We start from the raw sequence: 22,166 nt of genomic DNA, 5'->3' as shown, positions 1-22,166 counted from the left end.
ATGTAAGAAATGGACAGCAAAAAAAAGAGAGGCTGCAGACAGGTCTTAGACCCAAATGGCAGGGGACAAACTAGCGCTGAAGCAGGAAGACAGTGCCTCAGAATCAGGCTTCTGCAGATACACTGGTTTCTTCTCCAGAGGGCTCAATTTATTTGCCATTCTCTATGGTTCTTGTCAGCTTAAGGATATGGACTAGGCTGGGCACACACACAGAGATCATAGGGGAAGGAAGCAGAAATTGTTAACCACAGTGTAACAACCTAACACAGTTCACAGCTGCCAGGGACACTGCTAGGCCCATCCAAAATATGAAAATCCAAGAAGATGATGTCATAGTGTTCATTAAGTCAGCCTCATACCAATAAATGAAAGCAGTTAAGGATAGCTGAAGATTTACTGACAGTTCTCAATAGCTAATCATTTCATCTGTCTTCTGCAGGCTGTGCTTACTACACAAGCTAGTGATAAGAAGCTATTTTCTTATAATAATACTTAGCATTTTATCTTTCAGAGGGCTGAAGAAGCTGACACAGTCACTGCAGTTTCAAAAGCTCTTTCTGCTGTTGAAGTGCAGAGGCTTATGGCAAAGGCATTACAGCTGAGAGGACAGGGCGAAGAACGAACATCACCTGTAATTTCTCTGCCAGTTAAAGAGGTGCACATGAACACAGGTGCTTGATAACCCAGGGAAAGAAAAGTAGGAAACACAGATAAGGCATCCTTCTAGAGCTCACCAGCAATCCCATATGAGCTGACACATCTCATTCATGTCCCAAAAAAACCCCACAGCAGCTAGGTTTATTTTGATTCACTCTCCCCAGCAGTGTGAAAATATTTGGTTAAAAAGGAGACCAGCCTACATACAATGAAACAATGTCCAACACAAACACTGTTGAAAGGAAGCTAGAATACTGTCACAAGCCATGACCGCGGGCAAGGCCAATGCTGCATGGCCAAACGTCCTCTAAGCAAAAGTGAATGCATTTGATCCCAAGCAGTTAATGCATAGAAACTATACAAAATTGTTCATAAGTATGAAAAGAAAAAGAGTCTCAAGGACAGCTTTCAGATTATTAGCTATTTTTCAGGACTTCTGTTATATTATTAACCTGAATTTGTATAAATACATGACAATCAGAGACAGGAAAAGAGAGGTAACCCAATGGACTTTTGTGTTAGCACCTAGTCCCCTCAGGCTTTTGATAGCCAGTAATCTTCCCTACTGCTTTCTCCCCACATGCAGTATCTATGTTTTGACTGTGTTGACATTCAGGGAAGACAAGTTACCTCTTTTGATGGGACCAGTTAACCAAGAACAGAATGTGGCATTTGATAGAGGAAAGAAAAATGAAATCTCCACAGTAAAAATCAGTTACATAAGACAGTGCTATTTTTATTAAGGAGACTCAGAACAGAAAAGCTCAGTATCTCACTAAGGACTAGATATTGTATGATTATATGACACAACATCTTACTCTATTCAGACAAAATTCAAACACAACTACAAGAGGTCAAAAAACAGTGGCATTATTAAATAGGACCTGACATATTAAGTTCTTAACTCATTAAGTCTCAAGATATTAGAGCTTAAATTATGCTTTCATTAAGAACTGAATTTGACCTTGAAAGTAAACTATTGCAAAAGGAACAGAATAATAACTGAATCCAACTCATTATTATGCAGCAACAGTGAGGATCCAAGCTTCTTTCTAGCAACATATAATCCAAAAGTTTTTCTCCTCTCAGTTTTTCCTTAAAACTACATTTAAAAAAAACCAAACCACTTTTATGTGCTGCTAACTTTCCTAGAATTTCTTTCTTGTTTTCCTCCTGGGATCTTGTGATGTTTCAGCAAAAAGCCTAGCTCCATATCTTTACAATGTCTAATATTAATGAAGTTTTTTTAATTCCCAGGCAGGATCTTTATAGCTACCAAAACGGCCATTTCACCTACGTTGGGCCAATCCACATCAGAGCGGCATGAAAAGAACAATGCAAGATGGTAGCAAGGCAAAGGGTGTGTATTGCAGGGACATGTTTTTAAATCACTATGAAGCTCAAGTAAAACTACAAGTGCAGCGTGAACATTTTATTGCTTGTTTCTATAGGGAAAGATGTCTGGAATACTCTGTTCCAGTGAGGCCTCTGACAAAATTGCCATCCTAATTCAGAAGTTACACTGTTCAGTATGAAAAAAAAAAGTCACTGACCAAAGACAAGAAAAATGAAGGGAAAGGGATGGAAAAAGCAACCTTTAATTCACATAGAGCATATTTACTCTATTATTCAGGCACTGCAGCTGTTTGTTAATGACCATACTGCCAAGACACAGCAAGTTTACTCATATTTCGTGGCCAAGAAATTTAGAAAGCACTAGCTGATAGCTGAGGTACCCAGCTCCCCTGCAGCTCCAGGACATTCCCCCCTACCCTCCAAGTAAATATTTCCACTTACAGACTGGTTTAGGGTTTTTTTGAGAGAAGAGTATAATACCATCTAATACTATACATAAGACATGTCTTTGCATAGCTATTTCTGAAACATAATTTAAACATTAAGTGACATGGCTTGATGTATTTGGGGACTGTGATAGCAGCTCGTTGCTTCCAAAAATGCTTCTATGAAAGCCAGAGCGTAAGTCTAATCTAATCCAAGGTGGGACTTTCCTTTAGAGTTTAATAACACAGAATTGAAAACCAACAGATTTTTATCAGACTGTCATAATAAGAAAATATAACTGACAGATGATTTTACAACAGCAACATTCCTTTTTTTCAAAGGATTTCACAGGGTTTGAATTTTTTCCATGGCAAATCACATATAAGCCTGAAAGGAACTTCTGAACCCAGTGACAGCTCAATGATAGTGAACTTTCCTGAGAGGTCAGATATATTGATGTAAGTAAAAAAGTTTGTGTGTATGTGGGAGGGGTTGTTTTAGTGATCCTGAAGACAGGGAGAAAACACAGATGTATGCATATCTGCTAACATTTTCTGCTGGCAATATGAGAAGGTGGCAGTATTAAAAATAGACAGCTGGTGTTAACTGAGAGCACAAGCTGAGTCTATGGGAATCATTGACCATGGATGGAGATAGAAAGGTGTGAAATCAAGAATGACACACCAAGTGAAAAAAGAAAAACTAACTACAATGGCAGTCCATATCCAGAGGTCACATGCAGAGAAACCCACAAGACATCTGCTGGTCATAACCAACGGCCAAGGACCAAATCACAGCCTTCAAGAAAGGAGACTCCAGACTGCAGGTATGCACACAGTAGAAATACCACAATTTCTCTTTCAAGCAAAACAAGACGTATAACCGAAATAATGAAGAAACTGCACGTGCCTCCCCTTCTGAAGATTGCCTTCCCACATGAAAAGGAAAATTGGACAGGAAGTTCTAAATATGCAGTCTCCAATCTTCCCAATAGCAATCTGTGTTCCTTGTATGTGGGATTTAAATCTGTGTTAAAACTCCAACTTTCACAACAATGTCCTGCTCCTCATATCCCTCTTATTCTTCATGTCTTCTGAAACAGCAGTTAGAGACTTAAATTTACTAATGCAATTGTCTGCATTGCCAGCAGTCATTCCCATTTTACAAAACAAAAAGCAAGACAGAAAAACAGGCAGACTGTGGCCAAAACAGTCTCTCAAACAGTTTACAATGAGAGTAGGAGAATATGTGAAGATATATCCACCTAAAGAGAACTGTACTATTTCAAAAAGGAAAACAGGAATCCCATAGCTGTTTGATGTGCAAAATATTCCCCCTAATCTTTGCCCACAAGTAAAAAAAGCACACACAGAGAAAAAAAATTGCACAGATTTGAGATGTATACAATTGACATTTCAACACTTTAAATCATGTTCTTGCTTTGGGTACAGCATTGTTCAATCAGCTCCAAACTTGCAGAAACATCAAGTTACTTCAACCAGGTACAAAGCTAGTTAGTTCACTCAAAAACTGAATGCACACAAAAATTTGTGGAAAAAGTATTTTCCTATCATTCAGAAAAAAATGTTGGGGGGGAGGGGAACCAGGAGACAGGAAACAAAACAGAAAATCTATGAGTCCAAGCTAATTCTTGCCGATATGAAAAATTAGGAAGTAAGCTGAACTTAAACAAGTATTGTAAGAATTTTTTTTTTAAATATTCAGTCTTGCTTTTCTTAAATCGTCTTCACGTGACAAAACAAACTAATAGCTGAAAGTACTCCAGGTTTTCAGAAATATCTCTAAATTTTCTCTTGTTCTTATTTGGTAGACATCATGCTTTCTGGCTCAGATTATATACAAGTCACCTAGAACACCATGCATGTAAATGAAAGTTTTTAAGCAACACAGAGTTTTAATTGGTGAACACGATATTTTTGAAAACCACATATGCAAAATTGTAACCCGCTCAGAAATCATGTTGAAAATTAATTCTCTAAGGTGGGGCGTTCAAGAGAATGTCAGAAGACAAGTTCTACATCAAGAGCACAGTTTTGCCCCGTTTACCTTTCGCAATAGCTTTGATATGTCCTTACCACAGCGAATGAACAGGGGAACACCAAACACATTGAATTCTTCTCATGGCACATAATAAAATGCTTTCAAGTTAACCTGAAACTGAAACATAGTGAAGAACAGCTCAAGAAAAACAAACAGGCCAACATTTTTCAGGGAGCTGATGCTGCAATCAGGTGACAAGAAACCAAAAAACCCAGCAAACCAAAACCATAAATAACCATAAACGAAGGCTGCTTCCATTCAGACCAAAGAATACATGTAAGACAATTGTCATGTCAACAGGATCCTTATTTAAGCACAGTGCTTTAATTTTTTGTATGGATCCAAAGAAGCTAATTTGGCTTTGAGTGGTCTGACTTCATACATATCCTACATTCTCGGAAAAAGCTCTGTTGCAACATTACCATAAAGCAACGATGCATGTATCTATTACAGAAGCTAATTCTATCTGCTCACCCAAGCATCAATGTCATTTCCAGAAAAATCTTACTGTTCTTTTGCAGAACAGGCACTGAAATAACACCCACGAGAACATACAGAGCAATGAGCATTTTCTAACTACTGAAAAGTGCAAGACTTTTCATGTAGAAGCTGAAAAGGCTCACATTATGCTAACACTTGTAGCTGGTCTCAAAACATTATTGCTCATGTGTGCCATAGTGAAATACATAAATTGAGAGGTAAATACTTGCTTTTCTGTTATCCATGCCTTCTAGTCAAGTACCAGTTCTGGACTGCTTCCCTCCTTATTAATTTCTCCGGTAGCAAATTTCTCTTTCCTACAGAAAGAGAATTAGGGCTAGGGGTAGCTGTCAATGCAGATTGGAAGTCTTCAGGCTAAATTATACAGCAGCAAAAGCTATGTAACTCTTGCATATGAGAAAGGTGGCACCTTATTTCTTCTACAGATCCACAAGTCTAAAGACAATTCCAAATGTGTGCTATTGCCAATTCAGAGATTATTCTTTAATAAGTTCCTCTGCTATGCCTCTATCATTTCTCCTTACCATATCTTGTGGAGATATGTACCTTTGCACAGCCTAGGAAAAAATAGCTAACACATCTGCCTACTTACTTATTTTGTATACCTCAAGAGCCATCGCTATGCACTTCCCATCCCAACACAAAGTTGTAGTAATTGACAAGGCAACCATCAATCTGAATGAAGATTCCCCTACTAATCATAACATGGAACATCTGCAGGAAGTGCAATATACCTTGCAAGCAATAAGTGCAGACCCTTGAGCTCTGAGACCTAAACAATTCGATGTAGGCAAAGCAGAGATTGAAGAGAAAAAAACAGAGGGTTTGCAAACCACAGAGTTCTATCCATTTCTTGATAAAAATCCAAAGCTAAAGTTAAAAATCCTAAAATAACTCTAACAGAGAAAGTCTGCCAAACAAGTAGTTACAATAAAGCTACATCCAGCTTCAGAAATAAGCCACTTTGATTTTGAGGCAGTCCTCCTCGGGGTGAGTGAGATTGATCCTCTTTCTGTGTCCAAAGAGGAAAACATATTTTACTAATGGGAATCTCAGTTGTACCACAGAATCTGCAGAACAGTCCATGCCAATGATGTTTTGGCACTTTGTGAAAGCTATAAACGGACAGTGACCAAATTCTCTATGGGAATCTATCTCCTCCCCTCAGTTAAAGGTTTGTTTATCAGTCTTCGCAGTGCTGACTCATGTGCTTCTGAAACCAATCCAAAAGAAATGAAGACAATTATGACAGTTAACACCAATACAGATATTATCTCATTTACATCACACATCTCAATTCAAAGCACTAGCTGTATTTAAAAGATCCAAAAGTTTACAATAAATGGAGGTTTACCCACATAGTTTTCTATCTTGTGGACATCATCATCACGAACCAAAATGACAAGGAACAATTGGGAAGCCTCCAAGATATTGGAATGAATTGTGAAAGCGGATAGGAGACTATGAAAGAACAAGTGTACATTATTTTGGAAATCTGTGACTTACTTAGACCAACAGCTACTGAAGGAAGGTATCAAGCCAGTGCTGGGAAAGATTCCAACAATTTTGGAGATGTCTAACATAACTTCAGTGACTGAACTAAGGAAGCAGCTAGAGTTGCTGAACTATTAGAGGAAATTTCTGCCAAATTTAGCCCATCTCTTACAACTGCTGCAAAATCTATCAGGGCACAGGACCCCCTTGCATGCCAGGATGAAATTGAAGCTGTCCTCAGACAAGTCCAGTTGAACAACGTTGCTGTGATCAGATACCACTGAATAGTTCAGAGCATATAATAAGCTCTAAATACCTTAGAGGGTTTTCCTTCAAAAAAACAAAACAAAAAAACCCCCAAAACCAAAACACACACACCACCCTCACAACATAACAAGCCATACCAAACCAAATCAGAAACCTTCTTGAAGAGGAATACAAAACCCCTTTTGATGCATCTCTTTTTTGTTCTCTGTCAGGTCACAACTCTCCAGCTTTTGAATACGAACTGCTAAATATGTGCTGCTCTCTTGACTGTTGCTTTGTACAAAGGGCACTTTGTTTCATTTCCAAACAGGAATTATTACATTCTTACATTAGCAATATCTAGCAGCTCTTAGTTACTTACATTCAGAAAACAAGGCTTCACATCTTTTTTTTCCTGAATTACTATCTCAATTCTGAAGCTGACATTTTCTTCAAAGCCACTGATTTGGCTGAAGCAAGAAAGTAAAGTATTGTTTCAAACTGTCATTTGCTGATAATATGGTATTTTGGTGCAAGAAGGATACTCAATGTAGTAATATCCATTCCTGCAATGTTTGGTACAGGAGGGTAAGTTTCCTAAATTGTGGCCAGTTAATGGTGCAATTAGAATTAGAATTCTGTGCTCTTATTCCAGTGCATATGTCAGAAGACTGTCTTACCTACCAGATTCTTATATACCCATTTATTTGCAAGATAAAATCTTCTGAATGAAGACCACTGAAGAATTTCCATGGGAGCTAATTCAACATCTGGTCTCTCACACTCCACTAGCACTGCTGTAGGGTAGATAGTAGTAGTTCATAAGCATGTCGTTCATAAGCAAGTCAAGTATATCCTCATAGCCTATAAAGCAAAACTGCAAACTGACTCTTGCAGGAAAACAGGATGACATAAAAACAATAGATTAAGACAATGCTATCTATGTATACACTGTTAAGCTCTATGTGCGGCACAGCATATACCAGCCTGTGCAGGTCTACTGTGGAAACGCGCCATAACAAGCAATGGACAAACACCTTTGCAGGGTTAAATGATAGTCATTTTTAATCACAAAACATCTCTATTAGGTATGTTTATACAAGTAGTTAATTTAAAACTAGCTTAAGTACTTGATGCATGTATTTATAGTTAACTTCTCACAGTAAAGACAGCAAAACCAGGAGGAGCTCAACAACAACCGGTTCAGCCCAATGCTCTGCTTCAATTACTAAACAAAGTATGATAGGGTAGAACATAACCAAAGCAAGCTTTATGCACTGCTAAACACCTTATCCTACACCTACATAGGTCAAAGCCCTGTGAGACCACAGCTACAAAAACTAGTATGTCTTTGTGCCTTTCTACCCTGCTACAGAGGTAGGATGTCCACCCCTTCAGAGGCATCAGAAGTCAGATCCTCTCACTCTTCAAAGCTTCAGAAAGCCTCACAGATTTTCAGATGAAGCTCAATGAAGATGACAAGCAGAAATGCTGGCCAGAATTCTTCAGAGTATGTGCAAATCAGGCACACTTTATGTGCTTCATTTTCTTAAACAACAGCATATGACAATTAACTCAACAACACTGTTGAGGGGTTAGTCAATACTATAACTCCTTTAAAAATCACCATGTATGTTGGAGAAGCTGTGCTGTTCAGCAAATTACTTCTTCCAAGACTAAGAGATTACACTTGCAGCAAGCACATATAGGAAACTAATCAACACTTGGCATAAGTTGTTTGGATAACTGTCTCCAGAAAGTACATCTTGTCATCTTCTTTATTTAAAGGCTTTGACAAATGGAGTTGAAACACTTCCAAAGAGTACAAATGTCATGGTAGATAACATGAAGTCAGTGTCCCTAACATTAAAGAAATCCAATTCTCTATGCTAGCCCTTAAGTCTGATAGGTCTTATGTACCTTTACTGTTTACCTCAGGTGACTGTCCCTTCACTGTCCATCTGGGCTATGCCTTTCACAGATTAGTACTTAAAGACGTAGAACTAGAACTTAAGGAACCAATGGCTGGGTGACAGTTGTAGCATCTAAAAGGGGAATAAAAGGAACAATCTCCCAAGCATGCATGAGATACTGTATTGTTGGTCACAGAACACAGGACTAAATCAGAAAAGGAATTATTAAAATCAGACAAACTGTTAAAAATGGCCAATGTTGATTCAAGTTGCAGTCAGCTGGATTTGCAGGTCAAACTCAAAACCAGACTGTTAAATCAGCAAGCAGAGTTCATCTTATTAGTACAGCAGGAAGAAAACCAAACAGCTTTAACTGACTGCACAGTATCCTTTCTATACATTTCTTCATCTGGCTAGAGGAGACCCAATAGGCCACAGTCTGTTGTCTTGAAAAAAAGATGAAGCTAGTTCTGTGCATTTTAGTTCAACAGCTTTCCCAGCTATGCCATCCACTTCAGCATAATGTAAAGCTCTCCCATTACTCTCACCTGAGGTGAAGTAATGAAAGAAAAGCAACCTGTCTGGAAGACGAAAACACAGTTCCAGCTTTTCTGTAAAAGTAAGGAAATAATTTCTATTTGTTTTTACTATAAAAGCTTAGAAAACCAATCATGCTATTTGTGCTATCTTAATAAAGGATGAGCTGCTGGAAGACATTGCAAATGTATTCGTCCTCTCAAGGAATTACTAAACTGAATACTCTTCACTGTTCATTTTAAACCAGTACCAGGACTTACTAAGAGAAAAAAAACATTTAATCGGATTATAGTCATTACTTTCAGATTTGCATTCACAGCACTCATTCTCTTTAATTATTAGCATAAAAAAAGTCCTAAACTCAAATCACAGACAGTTCACCACCATTTGCATCTGACACCTAATTTCCAATACAATGCTTGAAAAGTATAAAAATTCTTTATTTTTGGATATACACAAGAATATCACCTAATAGGGTGGCTATCAGCTACCATATGGGGTATACATTTTATTTCATCATAGCTATCTTTCAGTACCTTCTCCTATTGTTTTCTTATATTTGAAACCTCTCTCAACTTACAAAGCACTTCAGATAAAAAATGCAAGACACTATAAATGCCAAATTACTCCCTTTTTCTTCCTTTGTCTATCTGTAGACTCTTTTAAGAATACCAACTCACCTGTTCATTTCTTTTGCTAAAAAAAACCCAAAACCAACAAACCCACAAAACCAAAACACCCAACCCCCACCCCCCAAAAAACCCACTTAAAACCTTTTCTCTAGACACCCTCTTGTAGAGCTGTAAACACTAATCAATGCATACTGCTTGCAAACCTGTTCACAGGTTCCATTGACACCATGCCAAATGCGAATAGTATGACACGTGCTATTTTACCCACAAGAGCACACCGACCTCCACTTGGATTACAAGTGCCTCAGGCATCTGTTTCCATATGGCGTCCATCACAGGAAGGAAATGGAAATAGCTTAATTTTGGAAGAAAGTTTACTTCCTGTTTCAAACTGAGACACAGGAGGACTGAGCATAAGGAGTATCAAAATAGGATTCACTATGTTTCCCTAGTGCCACAAACTAGCTTGGCGTGCAGCAGTAGTAGCTGCTATACACGGGGAAGTGATTGGACAGGTTGGTAAACAGTACAGTACCATTTTTCATCTATCCCATACCACAGAGCCTCATTCTTGCAGAAGTGAACACCCAGCACCTTTTTGTGAAACACAGACTGGACATGATGATGAGTAAGAGCTGCCTACTTCTCCTTTATGATCCTCTCATCAGTAGCCTCTTGTATTGCTCTGGGTAAGATAAACTCTCCATTCTCAGCACTGTCAGTTCCATTCAGAAATTTAACAAACACTACCCCACACTGAGTAACAAACACCTCAAATATCATGAAGCAGATAAAGCCAGGGTTAATTGGTACTGCACTGGGAATTATAATGAGTATATCTGGAGATCTTGTATAACTGAGTGAGATTCCAAACAATAAGCACAGACCTATCTTGTTTTCTCATACTGATTTTTCAGTTGTGGTGTAATGAACTGCTATCATGTTACAGTATCACTGTATATCTGTTGTTAGCTGAAAGAAAAACAACTTATCCTTGTACACACTTTTATGATGATATACAAGCTATTAGTTGCATCTTTTACATAGCATTAAAAAATACAGCCATTGACAGCACAACAACTGCTCCTCTCATTAGCTTACTTTCTTTTTTTTAAACAGTATTTGCAACTGAAGGGCATAGAATAAAGACCCAAGACATCTGGGCAATGAAACAAGTGCTGTCATGTGTCATGAGAGTCACAGCCTCGTGCCAAAGATCACCACTGTTCTGCAGCTGCTGGTGCCCATGATCACAAATGCCACTAGAGTGGTACAATGCTCTGCTGTATCAGCAGAGACAAAGAGATGAACAGGTCTAGAGCACTAACACCTTCTCACCAGATGATGGTAGCTTATCCTCTTCTTTGAGTCTTGTAATTTTATGTCTGCAAAGGAGCACTCCAGAAAGCTTTTTGCTTTTCTAAGCATCCTATGAAGCTTGTGCCACAATCATGAAAATAGGGTAACAGTGTAAGACTAAAAGATTCCCCACACTTTCAGGACTCTTCCTTCCAGAACAAAGTTGAGGCAAAGAAGAAGGAAGACAATTCTGTGCTGCTAAGCTCGTGTTCTTCGTTTTCTGTCAGCACTCATTACCATCCTTTTTACAAAGCACGCAGTTTAAAACACCAAGCTAATGCCAAGAAAGCTGGAACATTCACCCAGTGCAATGCAACAGGCTGGACAATCAGATCAGTGCAGCACCACACGGTTGCAGCTGCATTGCTTCCATTTCTGCAGCTAGCACAGTCCGTGGCAAGCTCTTGTCTTGTTAGCTGTGCGCCGTGCGGCTTTGCACAGAACATGGCACCATTCCCAAAAAGGATCTCCAGAACCAATTACTGGGAAGTCAACGCAGCAAGAAAAGCTACTGGACTTCAGGAATAGCATACATTCAAAACAGACATGAAGTGCAATGGCTTTTACCATTAACTCCTGTCTCCACTGAAACAACTTGCCCAAAGATATTTTCCACTGCTTGCCATCACTGACAAAGATCCAGGTTTCATTTAAAGCTGTTCCACAGCTTAAGCAGAAACTTACTGGCTTGATGCAAAACACTGCACTACGGTTTTCTGGGGGTTTTTTTGCCTGAACTATGAATGTCCAGATAGTACAGAAACATTCCCTTCCTGCCTTAGGTATTGTGTCTTTTTAGTAACCAGCGGACAAACGAAGTATTGGAGGCAAACATTACCAACAAAATGGCAGACTGCGAGCATTACTCCCACCACCACCTTTTTTTTTTTTTTTAAAATACAATCATCTTTTATCAACTCGCGTGCTAAATTAAATCAACGATATTAACACTCTGATGCTGCAAAATTTGGTGCTGGCTATTCAGGATACCGTGCTGCTCTTCAAAATAACCAGTCACTCAGTACTTCTGCGTAGAAAAACAGCAGCATGCTGGGAGTGCTCGCACTGCTGAAAATGCTAGTCATGGGCAGTAAGCAAGGGGCTAATATTACTCCTTACCAGAAGGGTATACGTTTTAGCCATGGTCTTCCTAGCTACACTCTGTCAACTGTAATCATCCTTCCTCAATTCCTCACTGAAACTGAATGACTTTCTGTATTTGCTCCTTCAACCATAAAACTTTAGTATCTAGCAGCATTTCTTCCTAGAAAATGTTGCCATAGAGATTTGTTTATGTAATTAAAATGTTCTGGGAGCCTTCAGAATCAGCACCAACGTTAGCAGACTTAGCAAGGCTTTTAAAATTATTTATTTGCTGGTAACATCCAGAACCTTTGTACAGAATGAGAACCTAAAACTGGCTATGAAATGGGACAAAAAATTCTCAAAGGGAAACTTTTCCCTTTTGGGGAGATTATACCAGGACTCCATACCAAAATGATCTTTTTGTTGTTGTTTTTAATTCATGGGAATACATGCGTATGCATTAAAAAACCCTGCAGAAAGTCAGGAACAGAGATGAAGCTTCAAGGAAAAATTTGGATTTCGTTCATGCTTCTTCGGTTTAGCGCGCACACAGATATACACACACTCACACACAAAAGAAAACGATAAGCAACTCCACTTCAATAAAGCCAGAAAGTAGTAAGCAACACCATTTTAATTAATCAGGGTGAGGACTTTCACAGGCGTGGTTTCCAGTAACACCACTTGGGTGTTTTAACACTGCAGGTCCTAACTCTTTATATAGCACCTAAAACTTCTCACCAACGAGTAGTCCAGCTAGAGCTAGACCAAAAGGTGCCTTGTATGTGACATCACTTCCAGGAACAATTTCAAATTAATAAGTTAAACCTGCCTGGCCCAGATCTAACTCCATCAAGATAAGACTATGTAGTGCCCAGCCTTAAGGGGCAGATGAGGTGTTGCACACTTAGCATTTACAAGTGACCCTTTCTTTTCCTCCTCTGTAATATTAGCCCCAGACTCCAGCTCCCAAGCATTTCAAGACTCCAAGCAACTACAAATCATGGGATCTAGCAGCCTGATTAACACGGCCTTCCACAAAAGGGATTTAAAACAACAGGCCAACACTTCTCTGAGGAAGAATTTTACATTCCTATTGGTGGTGAAGACGAAACAAAATAGGGAAGATAGTACAGACCCACTTTTTTTTTTTTTTAAGCTGAGGTGTTGGTGAATCCCTCTTCAACTTAATGTTACAACCAGTCTTTAATGACATTTGTTCCGATTCAGTTGTAAAATAGTCCTCTCAAGCTTCTAGATGATGGGAAGAACACAAGAAGTGGGGTCTCCCAAGTCAACCCATTGTTTTGTTTTGGCTTTTGGTTTGTTTGTTTGTTTGTTTGTTTTTTTAAAGTTGAAGGAAGATGAAAAACTGCATCAAAAGGCAGCATGCTTCCATTTACCAGCATCACATCCTAAGCAGACCACATCTTAATTCCTTTAGGAGCTTTACACACATAGGCAGATTAAATATAGCTTAATTACAACATCTATGTTGTAATTATTTTACATTATTAATCTTCTTTACGAGATGGATGATTTCTAGCTTGTGTCCTTATTTTAGGAGTCAAACAACATACACACATGCACACACTCTTTGTTCCTATTTCTGCTCTAACTTCAGAACGGCAAGTTAATTTCTATTGTCTACACAGGAACGTAAAGAAACACTTATATTTTTTCCTGCCACAGTCATCGTATACCATAATCAGCCCCCTGACCACCTTGGTGGCCCTGCACTGGGCTTGTTCCAGTGTATCACTCTCTCTCTTGCACAGGGGAGCCCCAGACTGGGCACAGCACTCCAGATACAGTCTCACTAGCGCAAAACAGAAGGGAAGGATCACTCCCCCAGACCTGCTGGCTACACATTTACTCATGCAGCCCAGGATGCGGCTACCCTTCCTTGCCGCCACGACTCACTCACTGCAAGGACTGCTGCTGACTCACGATGTTCAACTGGTTGTCCACCACGACCTCTAGAGCTGCTTCCTAGACTGTCGGGCCCACTCTCCAGCCCATACCTCACCAATTTGGTGATGATGCGACTGGGGACAAGGCCTTGCCATAATCAAGGTATACGACACCCCTTTGCGCACAGTGCCAGTCATTTCGTCATAGAAAGCAATGAGGTCAATCAGGCATGACTTGCCCTTGGCAAATCCACGCTGGCTGCTCAAATCACCTTCTTGTCCTTTGTGTGTTGAGAAAGGGCTTCCAAGACGATTTGCTTCACAGTCTCCACAGGGACTGAGGTTATGCTGACTGGCCTGTAGCTACCTGGATCCTCCTCCTTGCCCTTCTTGAGGATGTGTGTGATGTTTGCCTTCTTCCAGCCACTGGGAACCTTCCCCAGCTGCCACGGCTGTTTGAAGATGATAGGGAGCAGCTTTGCAATGACATTGCCCAGCTCCTTCAGCACCCTTGGATGCATCCTACCTGGTCCCATGGACTCGTGTATGTCTAATTGGCTCAAGTCATTCTTAACTCTGTCTTCCTTTACTGTGGGTACTGCTTCACGGCCACAGACTCTGCTAGCAGGCTCAGGGATCTGGGAACCTTGAGAGCAAGCCGTACCAGTTGAAAAGGGACGCAAAAAAAGGCATTAGGTATCTCTGCCTTTTCCACGTCCCTTGTCACTAGGTCCCCTGCCACACCAAGCAGTCGGCCAACACTTTTGCCACCAGTGTACTTACAGAAACCTCTCATGTTGTCCTTCACCTCCCTTGCTAGTCTCAACTCCAGCTGAACTTTGGCTTTCTTCACTCCGTTCCTTCATGCATGGGTTATATTCCTCCCACATAGCCTCTCCCGGCTTCCACCTCCTGTGTACTTCCTTTTTGTGTTTGAGCTCCGTCAGAAGCTCCATGTTCACCCATGCTGGCCTGTTGCCATGCTTGCTCGACTTCCTGCACATGGGAACGGACCGTTCTTGTGCCCTGAGGAAGCTGTCTTGAAGATCAACCAGCTCTTTTGGGCCCCTCTGCCCTCCGGGGCAGTTTCCTGTGGGAAACTCAACAGGCCAAAATCTGCCCTTCTGAAGTCCAGGTTTGTAATTCTGTTGTTCATTTTGTGCACTGCTCTCAGGATCTTAAACTTTACAGTCACCTGGTTGCTGCAGCCAAGGCTGCTTCATCTTAATCATCTTCTACTTCAATCCATGGAAAACAAGAGACAAAGTGTACATTGATGTTTAACAGTCTAGAAAATACTTGCTGCTTTTTAATCAGGAAAATGAGGTAATTTTGTAACCAACACAGATTTCACATACCTGTTTTTCATTTAGAAAACCAGCTAATTTTAAATGATGGTGCAATATGATGAAATTAGTCTGACTTGCAAAAAAACAAAAAAAAGGGGGGGGGGGCGGGCAAAAAACCTCTAAAAACCCACAAGATAAGATCTCATACCAGAGCCCTACTTCTACTCTAAACCTGTAGAAGTCCTTGTAGTCCACAAGTGGCATACACCACAAAGCGTAGGAAATACAAGCAAGCTGCTATAGTGTGTATGATATCATGTAGCATTCCATATCAGCTGGGAAATTAATCACTCACCACTGTATCTATAGGTTTTCATGTGATGTCTACTCACACAAAAAGGTGTTTTTAAAATCATAATCAGCATACATCATTAGGGGTAAAGAACTTACCCATTTTACATGCACAAAACAAGCCTGCATAACAGCAAGTGAATCTAAATCCATTTTTCTTCTCATAAGTGATCACTGTTTTACTTTTAGAATTTATGCCTCTTGGCAGAAGGGGGAGAAGAGTTCGTTTGTTTTTTTAAATAAAAAGCCTTTCAAGGATAAAGTGCAAAAGGCAACATTACATTTGGCTTCTTGGACAAGAAAGCAAATTGGATCTTAATTTCAATTAAAATGAAGTATGGATGATGTGGTAAAGAACAATTTCTGTTGTAACTTACCTACATTTCTATCTATAACTGTACTACTTCACAATTTGCCTGGAAGGGAGAGATTTACTAGCACAGATTATGCTCTGCATACCATTCTATATCCACTTAAAACTTGTTTCCTAATGCAGACATATTAAAGTACACAAGTTAACTGTTATGCCTACTTCATCCATAAAGTAGGATTACACAAATCAGATTCTATGTCACTATTAAAAGAATCTCTCCAGTAGGGAAGTAAAACACAACTTACAACTATTATGTGCTTCATTTCTGTATAAAGACCACTTCATACCTATTTACATATTAAAAAAAAAATTGAGGCTTCAGTAAAATATCTGTTAAATACAAATTACTTCAGAGAAACCTCATGGAGAGATATTTGTTTTGAATGAGTGTAGGTGTCAAAGTCCTACTCCTTTCAAATATATTAAGAAAGCAAGAAGTATCATAATTGTTCAATACAAAGAAAAGACAACAATTATATTATAGATGACAAACGGGGAAAGCATGTACTCATTCTTGCCAAGAGTTATCTTGCCAGCTGCTTAGAGCAAAAATTATCCATTTTAATTCTTCCACAGTCTTGCAGCAATGGTGAACTACTGCTGAATTAAGACCCAGCTGGTCTCAGGTGGAAGCACTCTTGTAGAGACCTGACTGATCCAGACTGTGGGAACTAGGCTAAACAGCTGACTGTGCAAGATGTACTAAGGATAGAGTATGGGTGGGACTGCTCAAAAGTCAGGGCACAATAAAGTGTGTTGTGAAGATTCTCCATGGGAACAAAACCTTCCTTTCTCAAAAAGATGGAGGAGAGTTTTCTGGCCTTTAGAACACATGGCTTCCTCAGCAACAAGAAAACATGTCAAAGCAACATAAGAAACTATTAATGGAATTTGAGAGGCCAATTATGTTTTCACTTGATCTTTTACCAAAAATATTTTAGAGGGCGGGGAGTAAGGTATATTTACAAAGCTTCTGTAGATTAACTAGTCTTCAATAACAATCCAGTATAGAACCACAAAAATTTGTTTAAAATTTAACACATAGTAACATCAAAACAAACAAATGTTTCCATGGAGACAACTACCTAAATAAATGCTCACAATGGATCCAAGGCGTGACGTCACCCAGGCCTGCCTGCAACCATAGTAACATGCCAGTGTAAACAGAAATATTTTTATTTTTCTATCTAATAATGTCATATAATTAGCAGTTTTATGGCAGTGCTTAAACCATATTCTTGCAGTGCTGAGTGGTAACATTTCTAAAATAAGAGCAAAGGTATTTATATCAGGGCTATTACTATTACCATATTAACTACATACAACAAGTGGAGTATATGTATGGCATAGCTAACATATCAAATTTTCCAGAGCAGTTGTTGACCCCAATAAACAAAGAAATTTAAATTCCTAAGGCAACATGCCAGAATGCTGGTCAGAGATCAGTAACATCTATTCTTCTTAGGTATTCCACTTTCCTTAATACAAAAACCCTGAAGTTCTTAGACTGTTGTGTCTCACTGTCTTGCTGGATTAAGAAGAATGCAGCCACATGTTGCTTTTCATACCAAATGCAGAACACTTCTGCGCCCTTCTCCTGTGTCACCAATGAGCTTGCTTTCTCCAAGGCAACAAGATTCACTAAACCCATATTTGCACTCTGCAAGCACAATACAAGGCACACAGCCTACAAACTTTTGCAACTCTGGAAGAGTAACATAAAAGAAACAGTCAGTTAATGAGGAAAGTTCCAAGAAGGCAGGCAATTGTTTCAGCTACTAAAAAGACACCCATGAAATTCCCATTCTCAGGAAAACCATCCATTTTCAAATGTTATTACATGTCTGCAAGTTGTATGTCTCTAAATTAAGTAGACCAGATTGCATTATCACTCTTAATTTGCAAAATATAAAAGAAAGATGTCTGTATAAGGTTCAGATACTATGTGAAAAGTGAATGCGTCGAATGATCTAATATTACTAAGATATTTATACTAAAACCCTACATTTTAGCAGAAGGCTAAGCTACAGGGAAATTGAAATTATTATCATTACAAGATTGGTGAAATACTACTTTTGGTCCTGTCATGAAAATTTCACATACAGTAATTTATGAAAACTCTCCTTCTCATAGAATATGATTGTGACTTATCCTTGTCTTCAAGTATGGCAGTGAATTTAGGGACAAGTTAAAAAAAATACTTCCTACAAAGTATTTTCAAGCTTCTTTTTTAACAATGATATGAGCAGGTTTTTCAGAGAAGGCGTTGCTTTACTTTTGCCATTTAAAGAGAAAAAGCTATCCTGATACCAATTAGCAAAAGAGATTTTTACGTAACTTTAAGCAAGGAGCTAGCTTTGAAATGAAAATTTACCCTGCAACCATAGTGTTACTGTTGTATGCAGTCCGATGAACACATGAAGAAGAGAGTCCAACATCTCAAGTTTTGAGTGTGAAATTATAAAATAGAGTAAGGAATAATTGCATTTACAGTTATGTACACTTTTGTTGGTTTTGCTGCATTTTTAATAGATTTCATCCCATAAGATATTGTAAAATTTCACTCTTCACAATTTCTCTTGCTTTTCCAGGTGCAACACACATAGAAAGATAACAATATCGTATGAGAGGTCTTTATTGTATGTATTTATAACTTTAAAAAAAATTATAGAAATGGCAGTCTATCGCAACTGTATTAATGCAATTCAAATATTTGGCATAAATGTAGGTGGTTTTCCTCTGATCTCTAGGCATGCAACTTATAAATATTCATACATGTGGCTACTCTCACAAGTGGCTTTTGGCTTTTCATTTCAAGTAATTCCATTGCAAAATTCATTGCTATTTAATTTCTTGTATTTTATGAGCTGACAATAGAAAGTTTTTAAAATAGAAGAGAAAAAAAGGCAGAAAGAGACATCTATTAAATCAATTTTTAACACACAACAGCTTATATTACAATCCACCAAATTGGAAGGATTTGTGAGACCCTTAGAACCTACAAATTATTGTTAAACAAAAATACCTGGGGGGGAAAGGGGGAAGATCACCCAATTTACATATTTTCTTACCAAAAAAATTCTAGCAATTCTAGCAATTCTTTTTTCATGTCTGCTACTGTGCATTCTTTGCACTAGACCATTCCTCCTTCTTATCCTAAAGTACATACAAATGTTGTGCTTACTTGAAGGCCTTCAGTGGACCTTTTATGCAAGATAAATAGACAAATTACACTTCAGTTTGACCTGACATCCTCATGCAGAAGGAAAAGAGCATGCTACACTTATTTTATTATTTGTAACAAAGGTTCATCAGAATTTCCTCAACCTTTATAACAACATAAACTTGACCTTAAATGAACTAATCTCTGAAAGACAGACACATAGACCCAGCTTTGAAGAAGTATCACAGACTATTTAAAACTTTCAGAAGTTTTGTTCACCTGGTTTGGTGGAGGTGGGGAGGGGGGTGTTGAATCTACAAAAATGTTCATTACTTCGCAGGATTGAACTGATAAAATCTTTCCTGCAGCAGAGAAAGTTACCAATCAGAGAATAAAACACTATCTTTCAGTAGCTCTTAGGTAAACATATCTGTTACTAATTTCCCTGTTACTCTACCCTGACTATCAGTAACGCATAGTTCCTACCTATTTTGCCAGTATCTGTAGCAGAACAATAAATGAAGCCTGGGAAAGTTAGCAAGATAACAAACATAGGCTTTATACATAGACATAGTAATTCATAAATCCAAAGAACAATTCTGCTAGATTGATTATTTTCTAGTGTTTGAACAACATGTGCCATTGTCATAAACTAGAAGTACAGCTGGCTAGAAAACAAACCCTGCTAAACACAGTGGCTTCCCAGTAATAGACCCAACAGAAAACCTGTTTGGAAGTTCTACCACAATGCTAGATGGCAACTGTAGTCGAGTATGACAAATACCTCTTCTTATCTTTGGGTGTGTTCCCTGGCCAGACTGTAACTGCCAAGATCCACCAGCCCCATCTCACTGAACCACTATGGCTGACCATAAGAATCCCAGGCCAAAGTCCATCTTGTGAGATGCAGTCTAGCTGAAGAACCTAAAAGCAACAGTGAAGTACAGAGCCTTCTGATACCCATAAGCATAACCCTTACTGAGGCACAGAAGCAGTACTGTGCACTTTCTGGGGAGCTGGAGATTCTTTTATAGTGCTTAATGTTTTTCATTCAACACAGATGGGGAAAAACTTGGGTTGTCAAAAAATCTTAGTGCTCTGCTGGGAAAAAGCTGCTTGTAAAATGGAAATGAGTAAGAGTTTATTTTGTGAGTATGCCTGCTTTGATGCATCACCAAATCTATCACTATCCCTTAGCTTAGTGTCAAATGTGAAGCAAAAGAGAAAGCAAGGAAAAGCAGTTGTCTCAACATGCTCAAGAAACCCTCTATACTCAGCCTATGCATAAGCCTCCTAAAGTTACAGCATATTACTAACACTTGAGTAACTACAGCCATTAAATCTTCCCTTGTTAAAGCTTAAAATATTATATGTGAAATAAATGTGATCTAGACTAAAAAGAATCCTCACATATGCTCTCAAGAATAAAAATGTAAGAAAAAAAACCCCAACACTTAAGAAAATACCTACTGGAAGTAGGAAGTATACCTACTGAAAGCACGCACATGAAAAAACAGACCTTCCTAATAAAGATAGCAAATCTCAGCTATTGTAAGTTTCCCCATCTGCCATTTAAGCAGTATTAATTTAAAAATAAAATAATTTTAAAAAAGAAGAATATATAAAATACATGTTATATGTACATGTACAGGTGAGTAATGAGCAAGTAATTAACAAACAATTAAGATAAAAATGCTTTTGCATTTGATGCAGTTATCTTCTAAACTATTAAATACTAGATAGAGGAAAAAATGGCATGCTTCTTCCAAGAGAAATGACAACACTTCACAGCAGTCACAGGGAAAAAGGTCTGAGAAACCGCTGAACAGGCACCTCCCCACAGAGGCAGAGACAAGAACCCCCAAGCTGAGCTGAGACCGCTAAACAACCACGAGGGGATATGCTGATATTCCCCTTGAGCCTCAGGTCCCCACCACCTCACAATTCATTTCTGCAGAACAGGACTGGATTCCTTCTATGCCAGTAGGCACCAAAACGGATACTTCTTTATATCTGCTAATGTTGCACAACTGTATGTATCATGGGGTTCTCCTATCACTAACGTGCCCAGATACTGACATGAGAAAGTAGCGCTACGATTTATTATTTCCTGTGATGATAGATACAGAGAAATTTTTAAGTCAATAAAAGCAAAAAATTTGAAAATAAATGCCAGCATTATCTATCACAGATCAAGAAAGAAACAAACAACCCTACAGCCTAAACATCAATTTCAAATAAGCTAGTTCACTGATAGTATACCTTACTGTGGCAACACAACTTCCAAAAATACAAGTAGGGACTCAAAGAGAAAGTGGACTCATACAAGAATAAGAGGGTTGGAGTGTGCATATATAGCTTTTTCAATTGCCTAGATAAGATCCCTGAGGAGAAAAGAAACAAAGAAAGAAAGAAATCAAATAAGTAATGTCATTCTAACTGTGCATGTGACACTGGACAACCTTTCAAGATCAAGGGCCTTTTCTTCACTGCCTTTCTATGCTTTGATGCACTGTAAAGGGTGAGTGCTTGTAGCAAGTTTTCCCACGTACCCTTGTAGTGTAACTCAGTTTGCATGTCCTCCCCCAGCATTACACCACAGTAGTTGAGCGCACAAGCCAAATAAATGTTCCTACAAGCCACAACTACAGTTAAGAGACTTTCCTTAAAGCATGTCCCTCAACACAATGAGGTGTGAGAAAATTTAAACAGTTACTATGGTAACAAAAAGCAGAAAAGGCAAGGCTATCAGATCAGATACCAGGGAGAGGGGGAAGGTGAAAATGATCCAATTCTACACATAAAGCGA

General features: G+C 38.8%; 1 protein-coding gene across 1 annotated transcript in view; it reads right to left on the bottom strand.

Annotated features, from left to right (window-relative positions):
* TPPP (tubulin polymerization promoting protein) overlaps positions 1 to 22,166 on the bottom strand; it is an 86,375-nt gene that overhangs the window by 48,806 nt on the left and 15,403 nt on the right. The window lies entirely within an intron of this gene.

Source organism: Ciconia boyciana, chromosome 2 (genome assembly GCF_034638445.1).
Source record: "Ciconia boyciana chromosome 2, ASM3463844v1, whole genome shotgun sequence".
NCBI classification, from domain to species: domain Eukaryota; kingdom Metazoa; phylum Chordata; class Aves; order Ciconiiformes; family Ciconiidae; genus Ciconia; species Ciconia boyciana.
Note: the sequence above shows the minus strand (reverse complement) of the source record. Positions and strands in the feature narration are given on the sequence as shown.